We start from the raw sequence: 24,595 nt of genomic DNA on the forward strand, positions 1-24,595 counted from the left end.
TATAACATCTGGGAGCTTTTCATAGACTGGAGAACGCTATTTATTTTCCTTCATTGAAGTCAACATTAGGTCAAAATTGTATTTGGATGGATTACTTCTAAAAACCAAACCAGTGGAACTTTTTAACATAGGTTAGGTAATTGTAGAGACTAGTTACCTCAATAAAACTAAGTCATTGAAACCATGTATCATTGGATTAGTTAAATATTTAGACGAATTACCACCATAAACCTCATCAGTGATGGCTTGCAATTTTGGGTCAAATCATTATTTTGATAGGGTGGAACTGATAATTCTAGTAAATCAATTTCTGTATTATGTAATTACGATAACCCTTAACATCGTCGTCCTGGGACATCAAAGCCCTAATTAATAAAGTAGGATAAATACCAAATGGCAACCGCTAGTGATAAATCGCCCGAAATAATTTCGATTTGCCTATATGAAATTCGCATTTCCCTCAGTTCTTGGAATAAACATTTTGATTCAGAATCTAAATTGTTTGGTGGTTAAGACATAAGATATCCTGTCGTCCAGTAAATGAACAAAAGACCATAATGAATCTCCCTTGTTGTATTCCATTGTCGTTATAAAATTTGGCCAAAGGTGGTGGAAACACATCTAAAAGGACTGTTATATCCATCAACGTCCTGAAGGAGTTAGTTAAATACGCACGCAGTAATTGTGCTTACCACGGCTGTGAAACAACATTCTAAAACAAATAAACAAAGAGGAGTAATGATGTTCTTACCAACCAATAATGTTATTCACAAAATGATTATCATAGAAATTGGTATCCAAGTATTAACAAAAAGTCGATCAAAGGGTTTTATAAATTACAGAGTCAATCGTAATTTTTTTTTCCGAATAACCAAAGAAAAGGAGATATGTATGACACGTTCTCTCACAATAAAAAAGACAAAGTAGAATCTCATTAATCAAAGGATAGAGCACAGAAACTTATAAGAAAATCACGCACCTTTGAAAAAACTCCACAAAAGGTCATTCAAGTGTGAGTAGAATGATATAGTATCATGCTTTTTATTTTTATTTGATTATCACACTTTTTCGTACTTGCAATGTTCTTGTCCATCCCAGTTTAGCTTTTGATCTTTTTTATATATAATAGTAATGATGTCGAAAAGTTCAACCAAGAGCATATTCATAAACATATAACGGTGATAGAAAATTTTGCTCAACTAAAATATACTTCATAATGGCTATAATTTAACAAAGGCTACTCATAGTCAGACTCAGTGATGGAATCATTGTGTCTTTTAATACCATTCCTTCACTTTTAGGTGTACAACTGGTCAGTCTACCTCTGACTTGAGAGAGAGAGAGAGAGAGAGAGAGAGAGAGAGAGAGAGAGAGAGAGAGAGAGAGAGAGAGAGAGAGAGATTTTGCTCATGATAGAACGTAACGTGTCCATATTAAATATGATACTAACTCTGCTAGCATTGCACAGAATTAAAATTCAAATATCTGTGTGTTGTTATTTTTATATTTTCAGGATATATTTCTTATATCAGATCATGACCCTCAATAAGTCAGATACTTATTTATTAAGCTTTATTCGAGGAAGACACGAACAAAAATATCTTGAAAAAATTCCATGTAGAGTTTCGTGTGAAGATAGATAGTTACCGAAGAAATAAATGGTCACAACTCACGTAAAATAGCCTCACTTTTATCTGCGTCAACGAAAACAAGCAAATGAGAAGACAATAATAGGGTCGAAAATGTCATATGGAAGACTCACCTTTTGAGCTCTATTGCTTACAGAGAACGCCCAAGATCCACCAAAAAGGCAAAAGGGATAAAGAAAGTTAGTTGCCAGCTATGAAAATAAATCATAGAAATAAATATACAATGATAGAGTTGTGCTCTGTGCAAAAGGATGTTTAATAAAGTTATCATGTTTTTGTACATTTAATTTCATTCTGCTTGCGCCAAGAATATTTTTTTTGCATCTATTATCCTTTTGCTTGTTTCAAAGTTTTTTTTTTTTTTTTTTTTTTGCATTTGATATCCTGCTTGTTCCAAGGATTATTTTTGTCCATTTGATATCCTTCTGCATGTTCCAAGGATTCTTTGTGTGCATTTAATATCCTTTTGTCTGTTTCAGGGATTTTTTTATGCATTTAATTTCCTTATGCTTGCTCTAGGGTATTTTTATTTTCCATTTGAAATCCTTCTGCCATGGATTATTTTTATGCATTTGATATCTTCCTTATTCCAAGGATAATTAATGTGCATTTGATATCCTTGTTGTGCCATGAATTTTTCATGCATTTGGTATTATTCTGCCTATTCCAAGGAATATTTTTGTACATTTGATATCCTTCTACCTGTTCCAAGGATTATTACTGTGCATTTGACATCCTGCTTGTTCCATGAATTTCTCATGCATTTGATATCCTGCCTATTCCAAGGAACGTAAGATTCGCACTACTTCCCTATTATTCGATTCCACTAACCCATTAGCTGAAGGCCTAGGTCAATATGCGGTCACTGAAAAGTGTTCAATTTTCATCAAGTCCGTGACTGATTTCACCACATTATTTATAAACTCGAGACCATTATCACTTATCAGAATTTTCGAGCAACCAAACCTAGTAATGAAAGAGCACAGCACCTGGCCTAAAGAATTTGCAGATTTATTCAACATTGCGTAATTATGAGTGTACCGAGTAAATGCATCCATAAATACTCATATATACTCGTGTTGTGTTAAACCAGTAGGAAAAGGCTCGACCACATCCATATGTCCCTATAAAACTTATTAGGAATCACAGGCCACTTCTGGCTTCCGGTACAGTATTTTTATGTTTTTTGAAACAGTTACATGCATGAAAACATTTTATATAATTTTCTATAGATTTTTTCATTCCTAACCAAAAGAAGGATTCACGTGCGCTCCTTAATGTTCTATCAATACCTTAATGCCCTGCATACGGATTTGCATGTACAATGTGGATGGCTCGTTTAATTAAAGAGGGAGGAAGAACTACTCGTGCACAAAATTCCCCTTCCCTCTTCCCGTAAGCACAATATAAGATATCATTTTCTATAAAAAAAAATTCTCACGATGCCCAATCAGAAATGATGGATAACTCTCCGATTCCCCTTTAATCACTGCTCGCACTCTTTCCATCCATTCCTCTTTTTTTCTGTCCCTCTCGGACTTCTTTTATGTCCCAACCTCCCAAGTCAATCAAACCTGCATCATCAGGGCATTCATTCTGGACACCCTTGGTCTTGTCCTCAGCCATCCACATATATTCACCTTCACCACTCCCATCTCTCTCTCTCTCTCTCTCTCTCTCTCTCTCTATAAGATCTGTAACTCTCTCTCTCTCTCTCTCTCTCTCTCTCTCTCTCTCTCTCTCCGATCCCGTTTTCTGATCGCTCCTCAGGTGAATTCCCATGCCGTTCTCTATTTTCTCTATTTTGATGGGGGTCTTCAATATTTTGGTTACGTTCTTCGTTCCCCTTATGTGCCCTAGTTGTTACTCCTATTATTGCACCTCTAGAGAGGGCATCAGCTACCTTGTTAGCTTTACCTTCTATATGGTAAAAATCCTTTATATTAAACTCTAATAATCTTTCAATCCATCTCGCTTGTCTTGATGTCAAATCTCTTTTAGAAAACAAGCCACGTAAGGGCGATGATCACTTTGCAACTCAATCAATTAACCTAACAAAAAGAACCAATGCCCCTCTAGAACCCAAAGGATAGCTAAAGCCTCTCGATCGAATGTACTAAAATTCTTTTCTGCCCCTTTTAATGCCCTGGAAACAAAACAAATGGGTCGCTCTCTACCTTTATCATCTCGTTGAGAAACTACGCCACCAATAGCTAAGCTACTTGCATCTGTAGTCACTAAAAACGGGCAATCAAATCTAGGATGTGCGAATAAGTCATTGGTAGGTAAAGTAGTTTTCAAATGGTTAAAGGCCCTTTCTTCTTCCACTCCCCAATTTATTACTTTTCGTTTTTTTATAGCATCTATGGATCTAGCTATCTCTTCAAAACCTCTTATGAGTTTACGGTAATACCCAGCGAGCTCAAGGAACCCCGCTACTTCCTTAGGGGTACGGGGCCTGGGGAAATCTCTAATAGCTTTTACTTTACTGGGGCAGGGTTGGATACCTTTTGGGGTTATTATGTGACCTAAAAATTCGACCATTTTACAGAAAAATTTGCACTTTGACAAATTTATTTTCACACTTTTACATTGCAATGCTTCTAAAACTTTACGAATATTATTATTATGTTCTTTGGTCGTTCTCCCTGTAATTATGATATCATCTAAATAAACAAGAGCATTATGGCTAATTAATGGAGACAAAACCACCATCATTATTTTAGAAAAATGACTTGGAGCATTTTTAGCACCGAAAGGAAGAAAATTAAACTGAAATAATTGATCTTTGGCTATAAATGCCATTTTACATTTACTGTCTTCCTGAATGGGTATTTGATAGTATCCGGACTTCAAATCAATAGTTGTAAAATATTTGCTATCCGATACCTTCACAAGAAATTCTTCGATCGAGAGCAATGGAGATGTATTATCTTTAGTGACTGCATTCAACTTCCTAGAATCAACATACAATCTTACCGAGCCATCCTTTTTCCTAACAGCCACAATCGGAGAAGCCCAGGGGGCTTTGCTCTTCTCGATTATTCCTTGTTCCCTTAATATACTAATTTCCCTTTCATTCTCTCCCTGTAAATGAATGGGTACCTTATAAGGCCTTGACCTGATCGGCTCCTCCTGCTCAGTTTTAATGCTATAGGGAAATCGATCAATCCTCCTGGGTGGCTCATCTCCAATTGCAATTATATCGGAATAATTATTAACAACGTCACTAACTACAGGTTGATACTCTAACGGACATAGTTTTCACATTTGCATAATCAAATTCTGAGTACATTCGTCTGTGCAGGCTGGAGTTGTGGCTCCCAAGATCCCATTATTAGCAATTTCACATAATTCTAATTCACACACAGAATCACTTTATGACACAACTCTTTTATTTGACAAATTAACTATTGTTATATCAGCTCTGTTCTCTTTTATTTCTGATAAGCCCTCTAAGACTACGTGCGCCCAATTGGCATGGGGTTTAACAACAACCTTGGTTCCTTCTGGAAGAGGCTGACACAGGGTCACTGATATGCTCGTAAGAGTCTGAGGAGACAACACTTCTCCTCTCTCAGGTACAGATGTTACCTTAATTAAATTTCTCTCTGTGCCCGCAAGAGCACGTACTCTCTCATGACTTTCTATCTGCAAAATGCACCCTCCTGCCTCTACTGTTATTATATCTTTTTCCCAAAAAATCCATATTTGATTACTGGTTATGAAATCAATCTCTAATATAGCCTCGATTCCTGGAATTCCCAAGGTGGGAAAACTTCACATATCCCACTTTAAAGTTGACGATCGTTGTATGGTCTACACGTAGTTTATTTCCTCTGGCGTGTCGAGGATAAGGGATGCAGCTGACTGTAGAGGGCTTGACGGGAATCTTTTTTCAATCAGTGGAGCGCTGGCTCCTGTGTCAATCAGCGTTTGAATGGATTTATCTGGTAGGTCAATCCTAACTGGTAACATTCCTAGCCAGCCATTAGGATATATGGGGCACGGGCCAATGACCTTGGCTGCCACGCCGCAGCGCCCCAGTCCTTTCCCTAGCGCTGCGGGGGTGAAGTTTGGGGTATCGATGGAGATCTCAGTGCCTGCTTTACCAAGTCCGTCGTCGTCACTCTCACAGCAGCCTCGGCTGTTGCTTATGATGCCATGTGGGGCGGGGGTCATTGATCTCCCTCGTCTACCCCTTCCTCCATTTCCATTTCCTTGGAGGTTGGGTGGGGGGATGTGTGCGTGTGCCACAGCCCGGCCGCCCTCGGCATTTTTTGCTGGGCACTCTCGAGATAGATGACCGTAGGCCTGACAAGTGTAACAGCCGGGTGATCCTTTGGTTGGGGTACTGCTCTTGTCGGTGCCCGTCTCCCCCAAACTACCAGCATCTGAAGTCTCTTCTCACCTGCTGACTGCGTTCTCCCCTCTCCCACTTTGGTGGTTGGTGAGTGCCTCTCATGGCTGCCAACTTCCCAGAATCGGGCCAGTTATTGTCAGTGATTTTTTCTTCTGGCAAACTGTCTAAATTCTTATGTATCATGCTCACTACGTCTGCTAACGAGCGATTGTCATCGAACCAATAACCACATATATATGGGTTTGCTGATATGCGGATATGTTTATGGGCAATTGCTTTTTTATCTCCTTCTGGGATATTATCACTCCGGGTAACAAACGAATCACAATCCCAAAAAATATGAGTTGCAAAACTAAGAACGGATTCACCTTCCCGAATTTTTGGTTTGTAATTTTCTTTTATGGTACCCTTTCTCGCATCGGGCAAGGCATATTTCTCAATTAAACGTCATTTTATTTCAGTATAACTGCTTAAACTGTCTTGTGGCCAACAGATTACCTCCATTGCCGGAGCATCTTTCTGTAATCTAGTTACTTGAATACTTTTTTTCTTTCTGACCACCCATATGTGGCTACTTCAAAGTCTCTCAAAAACACTTCAATTGATTGAAACCCTTCATTTATCTGCTGATCATCAAAAGGTTTAACACTTGTCTGGAGTTCCGGCAGTTTCCGAACTACGATGTTATCTTCACTCGGCTGTGCAGGTGTACTTTCACTTGTGTGTGTTTGTACTTTGTTTATGTATGTTGGATATGCTGTGATTACGTGCTGCTCCTCTTCTAGTTCAATCAAGAATCTGTTCATTAACTCTACTAGGTTATTTAAAATATTTTCTAAGTCCTTTGTTCGATGATCCTGTTTATATTCTCCATCAGCCTCACTATATCTAACTGCTCTTTCGTTTTCATCTCCCGCAGCAGCAGCGTCTGCTATGTTAGTCCTTGTGTATCTAGGCATCTTGAACTTTTATTTTACCGGCTCAAAGAACAACTTCGCTCACAGCATACACAAACAGACGTATTTGTACACCTGACACCAATGTCTCATTTCAACGGATAAAGAGACATAGGAACTTGGCTTTTTTTCACTTTATTACAAAAGGTTCGTGAATACACTGTCTACAGCCGACACTCTCAGGTGAGCGCCTTGTCTAAATAAACGCACAAAGGCTACTGACTTCCCTCGCAAGCAAGATGCAATCTTGCTACAACATGCTGAGTTGTTAGGTTTTGTGGAATTCTCATGAGTATAGAGTTCATTTGCCTTGACATGTTACACATATCCTTATACAAGGATTATCATATATATATATATATATATATATATATATATATATATATATATATATATATATATATATATATCTACAGTCAGCGCGGGTCGGTCTGTCCGGGCAGCATCCGCCGTGCATTCATTTTGGTCCCCCCCCCATATCTACACTAATACACAATATAAATTGATAAAAATTTAATTGAACACTCACCAATATCCCTGCTACTTGTCTATAGGGTAGCCTTTCCTTTTCTTGACCTCCAAAAGTCGTTGAGGAACACTATCGGCGAGGTTTTGTAGTATATCGGCAGGTATTTCTGCCCACACCTTATGGAGCGCCGCCTCGAGAAGTGTCACGTTGGTCGTCACTTCTTTACGAAGGCGGGCTTTAACTATCGCCCAAAGGTTCTCAATGGGCGAAATATCAGGACTTTGACCTGGCCAATCAGGAATATAGTTCACTTCGCTATTTTCCAGCCACTTTTTCACTTTTTTAGCCGTATGGCAAGGGGCACCGTCCTGCTGAAAAATTTCAGCTCCTGTAGCCGCAAAACAATCCGCTAAATTGTCTTTTAAAATGTTCAAATAGCGGTCAGCATTAACCGTTATGCCTTTAGGGAAAACAACAAGGCTTGGGGCACCACCGTAGGCAAACGAACCCCAGACCATAAGCGATGCTGGGTGCTTAACTGTCTTGGCCGTGAGATTAGGCTTAAGAGGATCTGACCCCTTTCGCCGCCACACTTTTTTCCCGGTCGTCTCACTCACACAAAAGGTCGCTTTGTCACTCCACAAGACACTACGCCACTGCTCCAAGGTCCAATCCTTGTATGTCTTGGCAAAGGCAACCCTCCTTTGCCTTTGTTTCAAAGTTACAGCGGGCTTCTTTCTCGCGATCACTTTCTCGAAGTCGAGGCGCTTCGACAGGTTTTCCTGAATCGTACGAACACTGACGTCGCTCAACAATTTAGGGTTCTGTTCTTTCAGTTGCTTAGCTGTTAATGTTGGATTTTCTTCTAGGGTTCGCTTTAATATATGTAAAGTACGATCAGGAATCTTCCGGGGAGGGGAACCAGCCTGGGAGTGAGAAGGGACCTCGGTGCTACCTCCTGCCTTGTACTTCGCCACCAAGCGCCTCACTGTCCTCTCGTTCACGCAAGTATTCTTCACGATTTCCTTCGTTTGCAGACCTAAATTATGACAGGTTATCACTCTAACAATGTCATCGTGACTTGTACGGGGTCTAGACATCACGGGGGGGGGGGGGGGGGGCGGGTTTGATACACAAAAATGCCACGCGAACTCACAAAAGAACGATTGCAACTCGGCCCTTTCAACCTGACACAACCTCACTCCACGACTACAGGAAACACACTGGCTAGCTTCCACCTACGCAGATATGTAGATGCCAACTTGTATAAAAAGATGCCAGTTAGTCAATTTGTCCCAGTCGATTTTTTCCCCGATAAACCCCATGCCTCCGATTTGCGCGGAACGCTGTGTCCGGCCCACTACCCGGACACAGCGATCCGCGCTGACTGTATATATATGTATATATATATATATACATATATATATAGATATATACATATATATATATATATATATATATATATATATATATATATATATATATATATATATATATATATATATATATATATATATATATATATATATATATATATATATATATATATATATATATATATATATATATATATATATATATATATATATATATATATTTGTACAGATAGATAGGTAGATATGTAGATCGATGTACAATTTTACAAGCATTAAGTAACAATTTACGTATAAAAGATAAAAAGAAATCCCACAATGGAGTTTTCTTAGCTTTCTTGGTCATAAATAAGTCAAAACATAATTTGTCCTTCTTTGGGAAGAAGATTGCTGGTCTTATGGTAGCCCAGACTCTTCGCATTGTACCTTTAGATATCTCGTGGAAAGGATTAAGGCCGAGGTTTAACGACTTCAATTGAATATATTGTATGATTGTGTGAATGTTGTTCAAAACTGTTTTCTGAAGATAGGATATGTGGCTATACAGTTTAGCATGTATTCAGCGATGTCGGGACCTGATAAAGAAAACAGTGAGGCCAAGAACCTTTTAAAACCTCTTATTGCTTATTCCTGCAGTTCCATGTGTAATGATAGAAGGCGATAAAAGGGGAGGGACAGTAAGGTACAGAATGGTCTTGAAGTCTAAGAACAAAGCTCATAAACGCACCACCGTTGGCCTATTTTGGTCTATTGATTTTATGGTGAACAAATATTAAAGATCTGTTAGTTGGGAATTAGCTATTCTGTTGATGATAGGTGTCCCTAAATTCTAGGGCTTCTAGAGGTGGATCAGTTCACTAGAATTCTCCAATATATTCTGAGCAAATGAAATCACATCTCCCCGAAAGCATTCGTGAAAGAAAAGGAATAATTAAAGAGTGACAAACTCACTCCAACGGCGAGATTCTTTAAAGCGAACTGTGCTTACCAGTCATTATTATGATTAACTTGACTTAAAACAATTGCAATTCAGATGAAACTTGAGTCATATCAATCCTATCACCATATTTAATATTTGGTATTGTAAATAATTTTTTTTTCTCTAACATTCTCTCCGAAGAAAGTTATTTCCAAAACACATGGATGTAATGTGTATTAAACAAAATATTTCATTGTGGGATAAAAGGCTTTAGAGAATTGTACTCGACTTAAAATCCCTCTCTGTCTTTCCTTGTATCACCGGTTGTCTAGACTTTCCCCTTTTCCTTATCTTTATCCTTTCCTTTTTCCCTTTTTATCATCTCTATCTAAAGTCCTTCAGGGAATAGTAGCTAGCACTCGGCTATCGGTCAAAGGTTTCGTAGAGGGTTTGCTACAGCTGGTGACAATGTGTAGGTCTACATATCAAAAGGCTCTTGTATATACAAACATAAGAAGGGATTAGCATGACTTTAGCTTCCTTTGAATTCTATGATTTCTTTTACATTAGCAAAATCCTAATATCATAAGCTTAAATTCCATTCAAAATTCTCCTGATTTGTATGTGCGTTCGTAGGTCTACAGTGATTTGCTTCCTTGTTTTCAATTCTTTTCAAAAGTATAAGATCTCTTCCAATTCCTTTCGACTAGGAGTAGCATCACATTTAGATTATGGATACAAATGTTGATGTTTCGAACTGTGTTTTGGAAGCACTCTCGAGATTATAGTTTATAAATGGGAAGTTTTTAATCCTAATGTTCCTGCTGTAAACGACCGTGTTGTTTTGCATTGGTTATGTAAAATGCCTTTACTATTATTATTATTATTATTATTATTATTATTATTATTATTATTATTATTATTATTATTATTATTATTATACTGGGGTGAGAGGTATATCTTAGCAATCCATGTTTGCCAACGGTTATACTTGTATAAGCGGATGAGCAACCTGGTGGAGTAATGAGAGTTTTGGGTGTGAGGGAAATGCACCCCCTAAATCTCGATGAATTCACTGGCAACAAGGTGACGGATTGGGTTTAAGACGATGGACAAACTATCTCTTTGACTTTTACTCCTGATGACTGGAGGTTGATCTTACTAAAATTAGTTTAGACCTGACTATCCTTTTATATATCTAGCCAATGAATCCTCTATGGATTTAGTCAATCAATGGAAAGAGATAACAGAACCGCCATGTAAGAAACAATGTTACGATCAGGGTTCAATACATTTTCAAGATCGAATGTCTTGAAGTCCCTTATCAAATTAGACAGGTGAGGAATAAAGGAGGGTTTCTCTTTAATACAAAAGCACCTGTGTATACAGTGTCAACATGTTCTAAAAACCAATATAAACTCCGGAGCCATATATATATATATATATATATATATATATATATATAATATATATATATATATATATATATATATATATATATATATATACATATATATATCATCATCATCATCAGCCATTACTAGACCTCTCCAAAACAAAAAACCCAGACATGTACACACAAACACACAAACACACACACACACACACACACACACATATATATATATATATATATATATATATATATATATATATATATATACAGTATATGTAGATAGATATATACATATATAAATTTAGATATATATATATATATATATATTATATATATATATATATATATATATATATATATATATATAAATATATATATATATATATATATATATATATATATATAATATATATATATTTTATATATATATATATATATATATATATATATATATATATATATATAATCATAAGCTATTACTAGTCCACTGAAGAACAAAGGCCTCAGACATTGCCTTCCAATTGCAACTGTTTATGGTTTTTATGTCAGTCCACTTCCGCAAACTTTCTTCGTTCAACAATCCATCGTTTTCTCTTCCTTCCCCTACTTCGTTTGTAATCATCAGAGACCCATTCTGTTATTCTTAATGTCTCTCTATTATGTGTCATTCTCATTAGAACAATATGAGAAGTGTGATTTTAGGGTAGAGGTGAGGAATAGATTAAAAAAAGTATGCCAAGAGAAAAAGCTACTGACGTAGGCTTCATTACAAAACAAGTCATCATGTGTCTAATGAAAATTACAATAGATAGTGTATCACTCGTACATCACATTATCGTACATAGTAATGACATTTCACTTTTTTTGTATATATTATCCTTTGTATCTTCGCTCTCCCCTCGTACTGACAGCAACTTGTATTAACATGTCTACCTATTTCATTGTTAACTGTTAACAGAACTGGTTGCCGGCTGGACAAGAAATAGCATGTTTGTATTTTGTGACCTTCCTTGCCGGGACCTCTTGTGTATATATACCCGATGTATCTATAATAAAGTACTCAGATGCATTCATCTCGCCTTTGGTTCACAGCCTCTCTTGGCTCGTCACATTATCGTTTGGAAGCGACAAATTTAATTGGAAGTTTCTCGTTGCTGACGTCACATTGCCAATCCTCGGTGCAGATTTCCTCTCTCATTTCCACCTTCTGGTCGATGTCACCTATCGACGATTAGTGAATGCAGACTCGTACTTGTCGACACCTCTTCAACCTGCCCCCTCCAACCTCGTTCTCCACATCCCCGCACCCAGGGATGCCTACGCCTACCTCCTCATGTTGTACCCAGAAGTTTTCCGTCCAGAACTTCGCCAAACCCCCACACCTCCTGCCAAACACGGTATCTATCACCATATCAAGATGATGGGACCCCAATTATTTGCCAAAGTCAGACGTCTGGCACCAGATCGATTGGCAGCCGCCAAACAGACGTTCGCCGAAATGGAAGAAATGGGCCTTTGCCAAAAGGCCTCCAGCCCATGGTTGTCACCCTTACACATCGTCCTGAAGAAAAACGGCCCCCTCCGTCCATGTGGGGATTACAGGCGCCTGAACATGCAAACTGAGCCGAATCACTACTCCCTCCCAAGCATCGCCAACGTGACCTCATACCTGCATAAAGCAAAGGTTTTTTCCACGCTCGACCTCCTGAAGGGGTATTATCAGGTGCCTATGAAGCCAGTAGACATCCCCAAAATCGCCAGCACCACTCCCTTTGGTACATACACCCTCAATTACTTCTGTTTTGGCCTTCGTGATGCTGGGGCCACTTTTAAACGTCTCATGGATGGCATCTTAGGGGACCTCCCCTTCTGTGTATATTACGTGGACATCTTGTGTTCTCTTTCTCAAAAGAGGAACACCTCCATCACAAGCACATTGTGCTCGACCGCCTACAACAAAACGGCCTTGTAGTCCGGTGCGACAAGTGTACCTTTGGCGTCAACAAAGTGTCGTTCAGTAGTTGTAAAATGGCCACACACACTCACCCGGAAATGAAGGTATGGCCACACACACTCACCCGGAAATGAAGGTATGGCCGTACACACTCACCCTGAAGTAAGCCCATGGACGTACACACTCACCCGGAAATGAGGGTACGGCCGTACACACTCACCCGTAAGAAACCCATGGCCACAAAGACTTACTGTTGACGGAGGTGGACTATTTTTAAAGAGTTTTGTTTACAAACATTGATTTGGAGGACGTACGTTTCTACAGGAGGTCACTGTTGATGGAAGTGGAGTATTATTTTTGTTTACAAACATAGAGTTGAAGGTCATAGGGTTCGTAATGACATATGTACGGGAACTATTACTATTTTTGTTTACAAACATAGAGTTGAAGGTCGTAGGGTTCGTAATGACATACGCACGGGAACTATTAAAGGGAAATTGTTTACGAAAGTAGAGTATTACTTTAAGTTTTTTCTCTTTACATCTCCCATTCTCCAAAAACTACCTCACACGAGGAACTCCCAGCTGTTTTTTAAAAAAAAACGGGTTTATGGTGTTTTTTAAAAAACGGGTTTAATTTTCGTCATTAACGTAGTGAGAGTGCGTCTACAGTAATACCGAGTCCGTTTACCACCCGTTACGTTCTCCCACCTGGGCTATTTGTAATGATTAATTATTTGTAATGATAGGGGTAAAACATGCCCAGACAGTCTCTACATCCGAGTCAAAGGGCTAACCCGCGGCTTCCATTCTCTACCTGTTGATAGACCTACACCTGTCTCAACCTGCACCGGACGCGTAATCACACGTAACCCCGAGTCTATATGTAATGATAGGGGTAAAACATGCCCAGACAGTCTCTACATCTGAGTCAAAGGGTTAACCCGCGGCTTCCGTTCTCTACCTGTTGATAGACCTACACCTGTCCAACCCGCACCGGACGTGCAGGGTAAAACATGCGCATCCTCTACACCGAGTCAAAGGTCTAACCCTTTGACTTCCGTTCTCCACCCATAGATAGGCCTAAGTTCCTGTCCCAAGCCTCACCGGATGCTGTGGACAGTAATCGCTACACCGACCCAAGTCTTCTGTTGTTCACACCTAAGCTATTTGTATTGATTAATTATTTGTAATGATAGGGGTAAAACACGCACTGTCTCTACATCCGAGTCAAAGGTCTAACCCGTGATAGGGCTAAAGCACCTGTCCCAACCCCCACCTGACGTATAATCTCATACTCTAGGCAAAGCTCTCTCTTCTCTCTCTCTCTCTCTCTCTCTCTCTCTCTCTCTCTCTCTCTCTCTTCCTCTCTCTCTCTCTCTTCAGAGAAGGTGTTTGACCTTCCAACTGTTACCCTGGCATATTTGAGGATAGGCCTAAGACGGCTTCATACTCTAACATAAAAAAATACGTGGGTGGATAATAAAAAACACATAGTACTTGATATTTGTGTATTATTAAGAACAGACATACATACATGGACGAGTGTTAAGATGTAAAAGATTAAAAGATAATAAAGCAAAACCGTGACATCATTTTCCTTTAAAACTGGATAATAATAATAATAATAATAATAATAATAATAATAATAATAATAATAATAATAATAATAAAAACAAAAGCAAAATATTTTGGGATAGGGTCTAAGATGAGTTCATACATACACACCAAAATACGTGGGAGGATAATAAAAGAAACACGTACTACTTAATATTTGTTTATTATTAGGAAACATATCAGTAAAATAACCATACAGGATATTTTGAAAATACATAACTAAAGCGGATCGGCTTTATTTACGTCGTTTTAGCAACTCACAAATCTCCATTGATAATTCTGGTTTGGTGTGATGCCAGATATACATACATGGACGACTGTTAAGATGTAAAAGATAATAAAGTAATACTGAGACATCATTTTCCTTTAAATTGGATGGTGATAAATGTTCCACCAGTTTCCTAATGGCTCCACACACCCCGTTTAAAGTTACACTGTGGTTGAAATATAAGCAATGAAACGCGCACAGAGATGAATTGTAATTTTGCACTCGTATAACATTGCCAAAGCACTTCATGTTGGAATGTCTTCGTAAAAATTCGATAACATACGCCGAATGTTCTTCAGGCCGCATACCTAAAGGGTCGTAAAAGGTGATGTTTTGAAATGGGGTCTTCTGGATAATAAAAACCCACTTTACGATGTTGGTAAGAAGCAAGCGTATTTGCAATAAGTATAATTGATTTAGGTCTTGTCAAGGGTATCTTGAATCCAGCCAAATGGTCAGTGGATACGCATCCATAAAAGTGCGCCTCATTCCCGAGTTTATTCCTCAAAGCAAATTCTATATCTCTGGTATTCATCTTACACCCCGCTCATACCACTTCCAGGGTACGACTACTTGGTCATTTTACCCCTCCCCATTATATATTTTTACCAAATAACGATATGGAAAGCGGGGGCAGTGAACTCCCAACACCCCCACCGTCTTAAACATACATACACACACAAACACACACACACTTATTCTAAAAATACCTGTAACAGCATTTTTGTTTATTATTAGGAAAAACTTCCTTTAAAAATATCCTATCATGAAAACAGCGGATATTTTTACCTTCTTTTTTGAAAACCTTTCATTTATTACAGGCTGAGTATTTACGCTGAAAGTTTCCCTAGGAAAACTTTCATGTCTTACGCCCTGACGTCGCAATATACATTCCGGTTTTGATCGATAGTTATAACTCCCTGGGTTTCTCCAAACAATAAAATAAGCCTATTTTCGTTAATCTGTCGATCAAACGTTAAATTGATCCGCAAGTCCCCATTTTTCTCCACCTCGAGAGTATCCATTAATGCAATTTCGGGTTTGAAGCTGAATGCAATTACAGTCCGTCCACGATCGTAACAATCAAAATGAATTAGGTGATCATCAGTTAACCCTAAAGATTTTAATGTCTCGTAGTAAAGATGGGAATAATTTTCTGGGAATTGTGACCTTATGTCGTATAAAGTGGAACCATTTAGCGTTACTCCTATATGACTTAAATTATTATGTCCGAAATAAATGGGATTTCTATTCAATAATCCATTAAAGCTCTCCATATTAACAATAGCTAGGTATAATTTTTCAGGTATGACCTTATTGAAAGGTAAATCCAACGTTACCTGAGTCTGATTAGGAGCTAACGCGTACATCCTGTAAAGTGTTTTATTAAAGACAGTTTCCACGGAACTATCAGGATTCGAAAGGGCCCGATGGAGTGCCAGTAAAGCCGGTGGTCTTGGGATAACTTTATCAACGTGTAGTCTAGCTTCTTGGCGATTAAATTTAAATTCATCGATAGTTGCAGTGGAATTAATGAACCACGCATTCGGGGCTCTTTCCAACTTGATACGAACATCTATGTTATCCATCAAATATTCATCTACAGAGGCAACATCGAGCATAAGCGGGTGAATGATATGAAGTCCTTCTCATTTTCCCTTAGTCACCCACTCCTTTTCCATTTTGTTAAATTTTGTAAAATAATCAGGCGGAAGTACATTTGAAATGGAAGTCCCCTTGTAATCTTGGAAAAGATAACCAAGACGCCCAATTGTTTTCACAGTGTGGGATTTAGCAGTAGTTAATAACTTTATAAAAGACCAGTAATTGAAATGGGGATTTGATTCTACAAGTCTTTCACCGATATAAACCTGGCTTGACTTAAAAGATTGTATTCGCCAAAGCATTGACGAAGATAACGTCTGTGGTATCACCTAACGCACTTCCATCTGGGGCCGTGACTTTTAAATGAAGTTCTATTGCTAGACTCGCTAAATCAATTAGAGTTCCTTCTATGCCATTGATACGAAATTCGAGATAGCGATCAGTGATAGCCCCTCCCGAGGTAAGATTAGTAGGGAGAATAAAAGACGTCTGGCGATCAGTGACTGATGTCTCTACTATCCACATCCGGTTGGGTCTCGGAAAACTGTCTACGACGCCAGCGGTAAAATAGGATGTTGGTAATTCATTCCCCACATGGCCAGCAATTCTCGGAGCAGCAGATGCCATTGTTAATGTCTTTGCTCACGCACTTATTTACAGGAACTAAATTACATCGCGCTAAACACGTCTTTATATCCTAAATTCCTACGATGGATTTTCTTTTTATTTACTCTTCTCTTGCCCTTTCTTTTAACTTTTTTCCTTTTCTTTCCCCGGCCAGTAACGATGCGTCTCCCAGTCAATTTTAGCGCTTCTACCCCCCTTTGTTTAAGACTAGACCTGAAATCTTTTGTTCCCTGCTGTAAATCACCTATAACATTTTGCCCAAATTCTAAGGCCGACGGTAAGACGGCTTTTGCTACAAAGGGTGCGACTCTTTTAACCAGTCCAGCTAATAGGCTAAAAATTCCGCCGCCCTGTTGCGAACGCCTGGGGGCTCTAAATATCTCAATATCCCCTAGAGACCCTCCTCGTTGAAGTTTTATGGGGTCACTAGTAAATATGATACTGAACTCCTCTGGAGAGGGAGGGATAAACGCAACCCTCATGATGCCTCACTCCGGAATAAACCCAAGTGCTTGGGTACTTGCTTTTATATTGTTTTCTGCTTCGGCCTAATATGAAGAATGCATATACAGTAGTGCTACTATCCTCACGAAATTGTATTGCTCGTCCTTCGTGATCAGTCAAGCGGATTGATATTGCATCCAATTCCTTTGTCCCTAAGGGGTAATACACGTAATTATGATACCCCCTCATTTTACTACCCCACACATTAAAGCTGTCTAATATATTAACTTTCTTATTTCCGAAATAAGATCTTTCAACAATATCTGAATAAACAAGAACAAAATCTACCCCAGATGTTGGGGAGGGTGGGAAAGGTGCCAGCAGATTATGCGTCTTAATCATGGGTTCCCCTGTGGTGGTTTCAAAAATTTGATATGATTTGTCTGTATTAAAACCCAAAGTAGCTACAATTCTTTTTCCAAATTTTAATTTTACGGCCTGAATAGGACCTTTTCGATAAATTCCCTCTCTTGTTTCCTGTCTCTTTGTGAACTTGAGTAGAACTCTCTCTTTGATAGTCGTATTCTAATAGACCTGTCGCTGGTATATTTTCCTTATAAAATTCGACCGGCAGGATGTTCTTCAAAGCGTATGTTATGTCTTCATTTATACTGGATACCATATAGCCAGCATCAGTGGATAGAATGCTTAATCTAGGCTTGTAGGTTTCCTCTGTACGTGACGTAATAGTAGGCTCACCCCCTATGGATATCCGCACCTTTGTAATAATTATTTCTATTCCGGAATCAACTTCACCGCTGACGAGGCCATATATTTCATTGGGGTAATGAATATTGATGAGTGCTACTTCATGCTCCAAATTATGATCTAAATTTATACTATTCTGAAGCTTATTTGTAAAGTTACCTGCATTATTTTCAGGGAAAATATCCCTATTACCCAGAAAGGTCAGTGTTACGATATGGCTTTCGCCACCCATTGTTGCTAAGAAATGACTGAAAGTATTCTACTTGTGTTGGGTATATTTAAACCAAAAGACAGTAAGACTTTTTATTAATGAAGTCACTATTACATAATTATCCCCGAATGGGGATTACATAACCCAAAAACCAAAAGACAGTAAGACTTTTTATTAATGAAGGCACTATTACATAATTATCCCCCGAATGGGGATTACATAACCCAAAGATAAAAGTACAACATGACGCAGTTTATAACTATTTTTTGACGGGTAAAATATCTGAAATGAAAAAAATCGTGTCATTCGCAGAAAGGGTACATTACGTCAAACTTGAGAGTTCAAAGACACTTACATAATTATTCCCTGGCGCTGAAAGTGGATTACATAAACATAAAAATACAAGATATTTTATTTTCTTTTTAAAGAGAGAGAAACAAAATATAAGAAAAATTAAATCCTCTCATTCGCAGAATGAGTACATTACGTCAAACTTAAAAGTTCAAATGCACTTACTGGATTATTCTCATTCGCAGATGAGAATTACATCATCCAAACATAAAAACAAAATGGTCTACTTTATTACTATTTTTAAAAGTAGAATACGAGAAAATGAAAATCATCTCATTCGCAGAATGAAGAGTACATTTAGTCAAACTTAAAAGTGAAAAATAATACACCCTATAACTTTTTTCAATGAAATAAAAAAAAATAACAGTGAAAATAATCAAATAGAAGCACTAGCGGGTAAATCCTTCGGCGCCGCGAGTGAAAACCTTTCCAGGTTTCCCAATTCTGTGTGTAACGTGCATTTTTCAGTGGCTAATAAAATAAGCTGTTTACCACTTCCAGCCATCCTTTTCGCCGAATTCTCCAACTCGGGCAAATAGTACTGCATCCATATTGGATCAGCACGACCAGACCTTCCAATTCCAATAGGTACAGCGAAAATTTTTATACTATCATTTTTTGTTCCAGCGCACACTGTTCTAATTCATTTAGACACCTCTTAAAGTTGAAAATGCCGGCCTCGGTAGTGTCATTTTGTAAATTTACGGCAAAATGAGTATCTTTTGAAGTTTCCACATACGATCAAAGCTTCCCATCACTATCGTTATCGTAAGAATACCCATAGTTAAACTGGGTAATTAGGGTGGTTACGTATGGTACACTCGCTGTGGGGAAACTCGGGGGTTTCCTCAGGATGGCACTTCCGACGAGATGTTGATCGTCACGAATGCAGCGAGACAAATTAAAAAGACGTCTTCTACTGCTCACAATATCGCCGTATGGGTAGGCTTTATACGTCTCACCAGCTAGGCTGTATGACTTAACGGCTATAGAATTCCCACCCACTACCAAGCAGACATCGCCCCTCTTTAGGACCCTGTCCGTAAAGGTGGTGATGGAGAGTTTAAGAGGGGAGTACTGCATTCTGAGGAGGTCCCGCTGCAGACTGAAAAGTTGCGGCGCCAATCTCCGCACATCACCTCAGTCATAGTCACCCCACCCCCCGCTGTTTCCTATTTTGGATGGTGCAACATGTCAGCACACGTATTTCACACCCATCTACACCAGACTGTAATTTCTAATAAGGAATCACCTCAGTCATAGACACCCCAACCCCCACCGTTTCCTATTTCGGATGGTGCAACATGTTAGCACATGTATTTCACACCCATCTACACCAGACTGTAATTTCTAATAAGGAACCCAACGCAGTTTGTCTTTTAATTCTTTTCTTTTAGTTTCCTCGCGTTTTCGGCTACCTTTCCCAATTTTCACCTTACTTCCATAAATTTGCAGCTGAGCTTTTGCATTCTTTATATATGAATAAGGAATTCCCGCTGTATCCAACAGGACTTTATAAAAAGGCAGGTCCTCTTCCTCTATAGCACCCGCTTGTTGAATCAATTTCTTTAAAACTACCATTACATTTAAACGATCGATGGGTTTTCTCAAATTTCCCCTATCATCCCACTGGAAGTCATTCCGTCCTTCAAAAAACTTGAGAAAAGCAAGGGCGTGCCTTCTGTTGGTAGGTGTTAGTTGCATATCCATCAGATGGTCGAGAGGGGGATTGCTGTACACTACCTGTTTAGGGAGGGGGAGAGGATCGGGCTCACGTTTTAGTTTTCCCCCTAACCCTTTACGTCTTTTTTTCTTTGGCTTACTTTCAAACTTGGACTTCATGGCTTGTATCATTTGCAATAGATTACGTAGTAAATCACTATTATCTCCTCCTCCCCCCTTGCTGCTTATCTCCCTTTCCATTCTCCTCTACATTTTGTATAGAGTTTTGAACTCTACTTTCACCACTGTCTTGGTGGAGACTAAATCCTTCCGCCGTTTTCCTCGGTATTAGGCAATACTCTTTCATCTTCCTAGCAAACCCCCAATTACACTCGCTGCTAAAGGCAGAAGTACTGAAAGTATAGCACCCCCTCTCTGCGATGATAAAATTTTTCTTTTCTCTTTAAGCGGTGTCTTTTTCCGGGCTACTGTCCTTATTTCATTCCTATATTTCTTCACCTTTTCTACTGATTTACTATCTCGAGTCAGATTTTCCTTTAAAAAGTTGGAAAAGATCTCCGATAAGCAATCAAGATGGGTCCTCTTCAGTAAAGGAATTAATTCAGACCTTTTTCGGGCGGGGAGGTTATTTAAGAAGAGAAGAAAATCAGCATGTTTGTGTATGTGGGATTTCATTTCCGAGTTTTCCCGACTAACCTTTCAACATCCTTACTATGTATCCACGAGTTAAAACTTTGGGGGTACCCTCTCCATGATACGAGATACTTGACTTTTCCCTTCTTGACTTTCCTTCTGATAATATCTATAGGGAAAGTTTCTGGTATAGCCGTAGACCGTCAGAGCTCACTCGCAATACGCACAGACTGACCTACGTCTAGTACATTACAATTTTGTTAGGGTTTAAACACGCTTGCTTTATACATTTTCCGAAATTGCTGCCTAATGATTTCTGGGTTTGTATATCCATGGACTTCAAGGGGAGTCAGTCCCCTTCCCAATCCTCGGTGCGGGGATCTATTATAGTTTCTTACAAGTTGGGGAGGACGTCAACATAGACGAGGGTATTTCGCAGAGTTAAATGCTTAGATATCTTTTGCTTTAGCGTACGTATAACACACTCTGCAATGGCAGCTTTGATTTCACATGAGGAGACGCTGTAAAGTTTTATATTTTTTTCTTCTAGGTACTTAGATGTAAGTTTGTTATAAAATTCCGACCTGCGGTTGGTAAGAAGGCGGCTGACCCCAAGAAATTCGGGTAAGGAAAGGATCGATTTTAAGCCTTTTAACAGAGTCTGTGCTTTCTTGTTTCTGAGAGGAACAATCTTTAGGTAATGGGAGAAGATATCTATGCAAATAAGAAGATAGTTTACGCCCTTGTTAAATTTAGATAAACGTCGCATATCCGCGAGATCGCAACTGATAATAACTCTGGGAGCTGGAGACACCATTTGACGTCTCGGGAAGTGTTTTCTTGTGAGTGTATGCAATGTATGAGCATCTTTCGTCGTCAAATAGTCTTTTACATTAGTTAAGGTAATTCCCGGGTTCAGAGCTCTAGCGGCTTTGTAGATGGATTTTATACCCCCCAAGCTTGATGGGTGTGAAAAGTTTTCATATACGGTTTCCAAAATCTTTCTCTTTACGTCTCCCATTCTCCAAAAACTACCTCACACGAGGAACTCCCTGCTATATTTGTTCTCAACTGGAGTTCGCTAGGAGTATTTAAACTTAAATCTACCATCAAATGGGAAAAGGGTTTAGCCATAACAGCCTTTTTATAATCATTCACAAATCTTTTCGATAAAGGCGAACCGAATATTTGCCTTCCTAATAACTCAACTTGAGACATATCCCTAGTTCTCAGTAAAAGCATAGGCGAGACATTTATACTTATATGCCTGGTGTATTTACCACCGTAAAACATATATTGCGTAATAAAAATAACAGAGATATTTTTATGCCGACCCTTAGTAAAGACGTCTACAACAATTTTGTCATGGACAGCCTCGAGAAAAACATCATCGAGGATGTATAATATCGAGTAGACCCCAGCTTCCGTATCTATCTCACTCATCGGGTCTACGATATTGGCGTAGAGAGAGAGTTTTGTCCCAATTGTTGGATGGGTTATCAAAGTATGACTATCCACACCACACATAACAATGTGCGTAAACTAACTTTCGTACTTAGATACAAGTTGTTCAACCAAGAAAGATTTTCCCGAGTTGGAGAAGCCTGACACAATAATACGTGCCGGCTCCCTAAAAATGTCCAAGTCTTCTTCTTTAAAACACTTGTACATTTTAACAGATCCCGCATTTAACTGCGCCTTTACTTCAAATGCAATGATATAAGTGCTGTGGAATGAATACCCCCATTAATAAAAAGTAGCAACCCGCTTGACAATACATTTACAAAGGGAAAAGCGAACTTAGCAATTATATACATTAAGGTATTATTATTTCTTCGAAATTCCTTCCACGCCTTCCCTTCTACACCATTACAGTGGAATTTCCATCTGTAGGAAGAAAGTACCGAGAGAGAGAGAGAGAGAGAGAGAGAGAGAGAGAGAGAGAGAGAGAGAGAGAGAGAGAGAGAGAGAGAGAGAGAGAAAAGCGTGTTTTCCCCTTTCACGCCAATGTAGATGAATTTCCTTCGGGTAGAGGAAAGTACTCAACAACCTTTTCTTCTCTCTTTTTCCACAAATTTTGATAAACGCGAGGAAGTGGGTCTGGTGGAGAATAAGACGCTACTGCTAATTTGGGGAGAGGATTGTTGGTGGGGACCTCCCTCGCTACTTGCTCATCCTCCTCCTCTACAATATCCGGATGACCGTATGCGTGAGAATTGTATTGACTTACGTGGAAACGTTTTGCGTCAAAGGCTGAAAGGTACTTCTTTTCTACTTTGGTGGTGCTCATCTGCCCCTGAACATTTCTAATTGTACGTACCGTGACGTAATTGACCCGATGATCTTCCAGGATTTGGGAATACTGTTCATGCTTCATACGAGAATGTAGGTGGCGGGGAATACCTTTTACCCTGTTAATCTGCTCCTGGTTGGGTAGTAACAGAGAATACATTTTAGGTTTCAATGCTTTCACCTCTGCTATTAATGTACTACCAGTTTCCGATTTTAAAAGCCCCAACTCGCCTTTTCTTTCATTATTAAAAAGAGGGTGGTCTTCATCGAAGTTGGAAAAATCCATATACGATTTCAGGGGTTCTTGAGCAAACTCCGAGTTAAGGTCGGAACTTCCAGAGCAAAAATGAAACTATCTGTGTCAGTGTAAATGAGTTTGACTTTATCACCATACTTACGCTTGAGTGTTTTATAAAAGAAATAATAGAGATCAAACTTGGCCGCTTCCAGAACGGCAAATCCTATATAATTAGGCATATTGATGGCAACCTGCGGAAGGGTGGAAGTGCAGATAACACGGTCTTCACTCAAACGAATGGATGATTCTAGCCGCGGGTTACGGGCCTCTTTTAAGTAAACCGCAGGCTTCGTAACAACCCGACTTTTTTCCGCGTATTTCAAAGGGTTGAGTAAAGTCTTCCCAAAGACACAGTTACTCATAGCCTTAAAAGCTTTTTTCTCTGTTGATGAGGTGGCCGCTGTCCTCGCTTCGATGTTAATTTTGATGAAATCGTTCATGTAAGCACTTTGATTGAATTCATAGAATGAATGAACAGCTTCCAGTTCCAGACCTAAGTCCATATACAGCTGAAGTAGGGGGGGGGATAATAAGATACTCCTTTTTACTACGGTGGGGGGCCATAAGTTTTTTGCACTTTACACCCATCTGTCCTCCTTCCTTCTCTAGCACGTTTTTACAATAGGGAGATAGATTTCTACAGGTGACTTCTTCATGAGATAAGCATAGGGGGAGTTCATCTGTCGCTCTAGCAACTTCTTCCGAAGGTACTTTTGTAGT

Source organism: Palaemon carinicauda, chromosome 20 (genome assembly GCF_036898095.1).
Source record: "Palaemon carinicauda isolate YSFRI2023 chromosome 20, ASM3689809v2, whole genome shotgun sequence".
Classification (NCBI taxonomy): domain Eukaryota; kingdom Metazoa; phylum Arthropoda; class Malacostraca; order Decapoda; family Palaemonidae; genus Palaemon; species Palaemon carinicauda.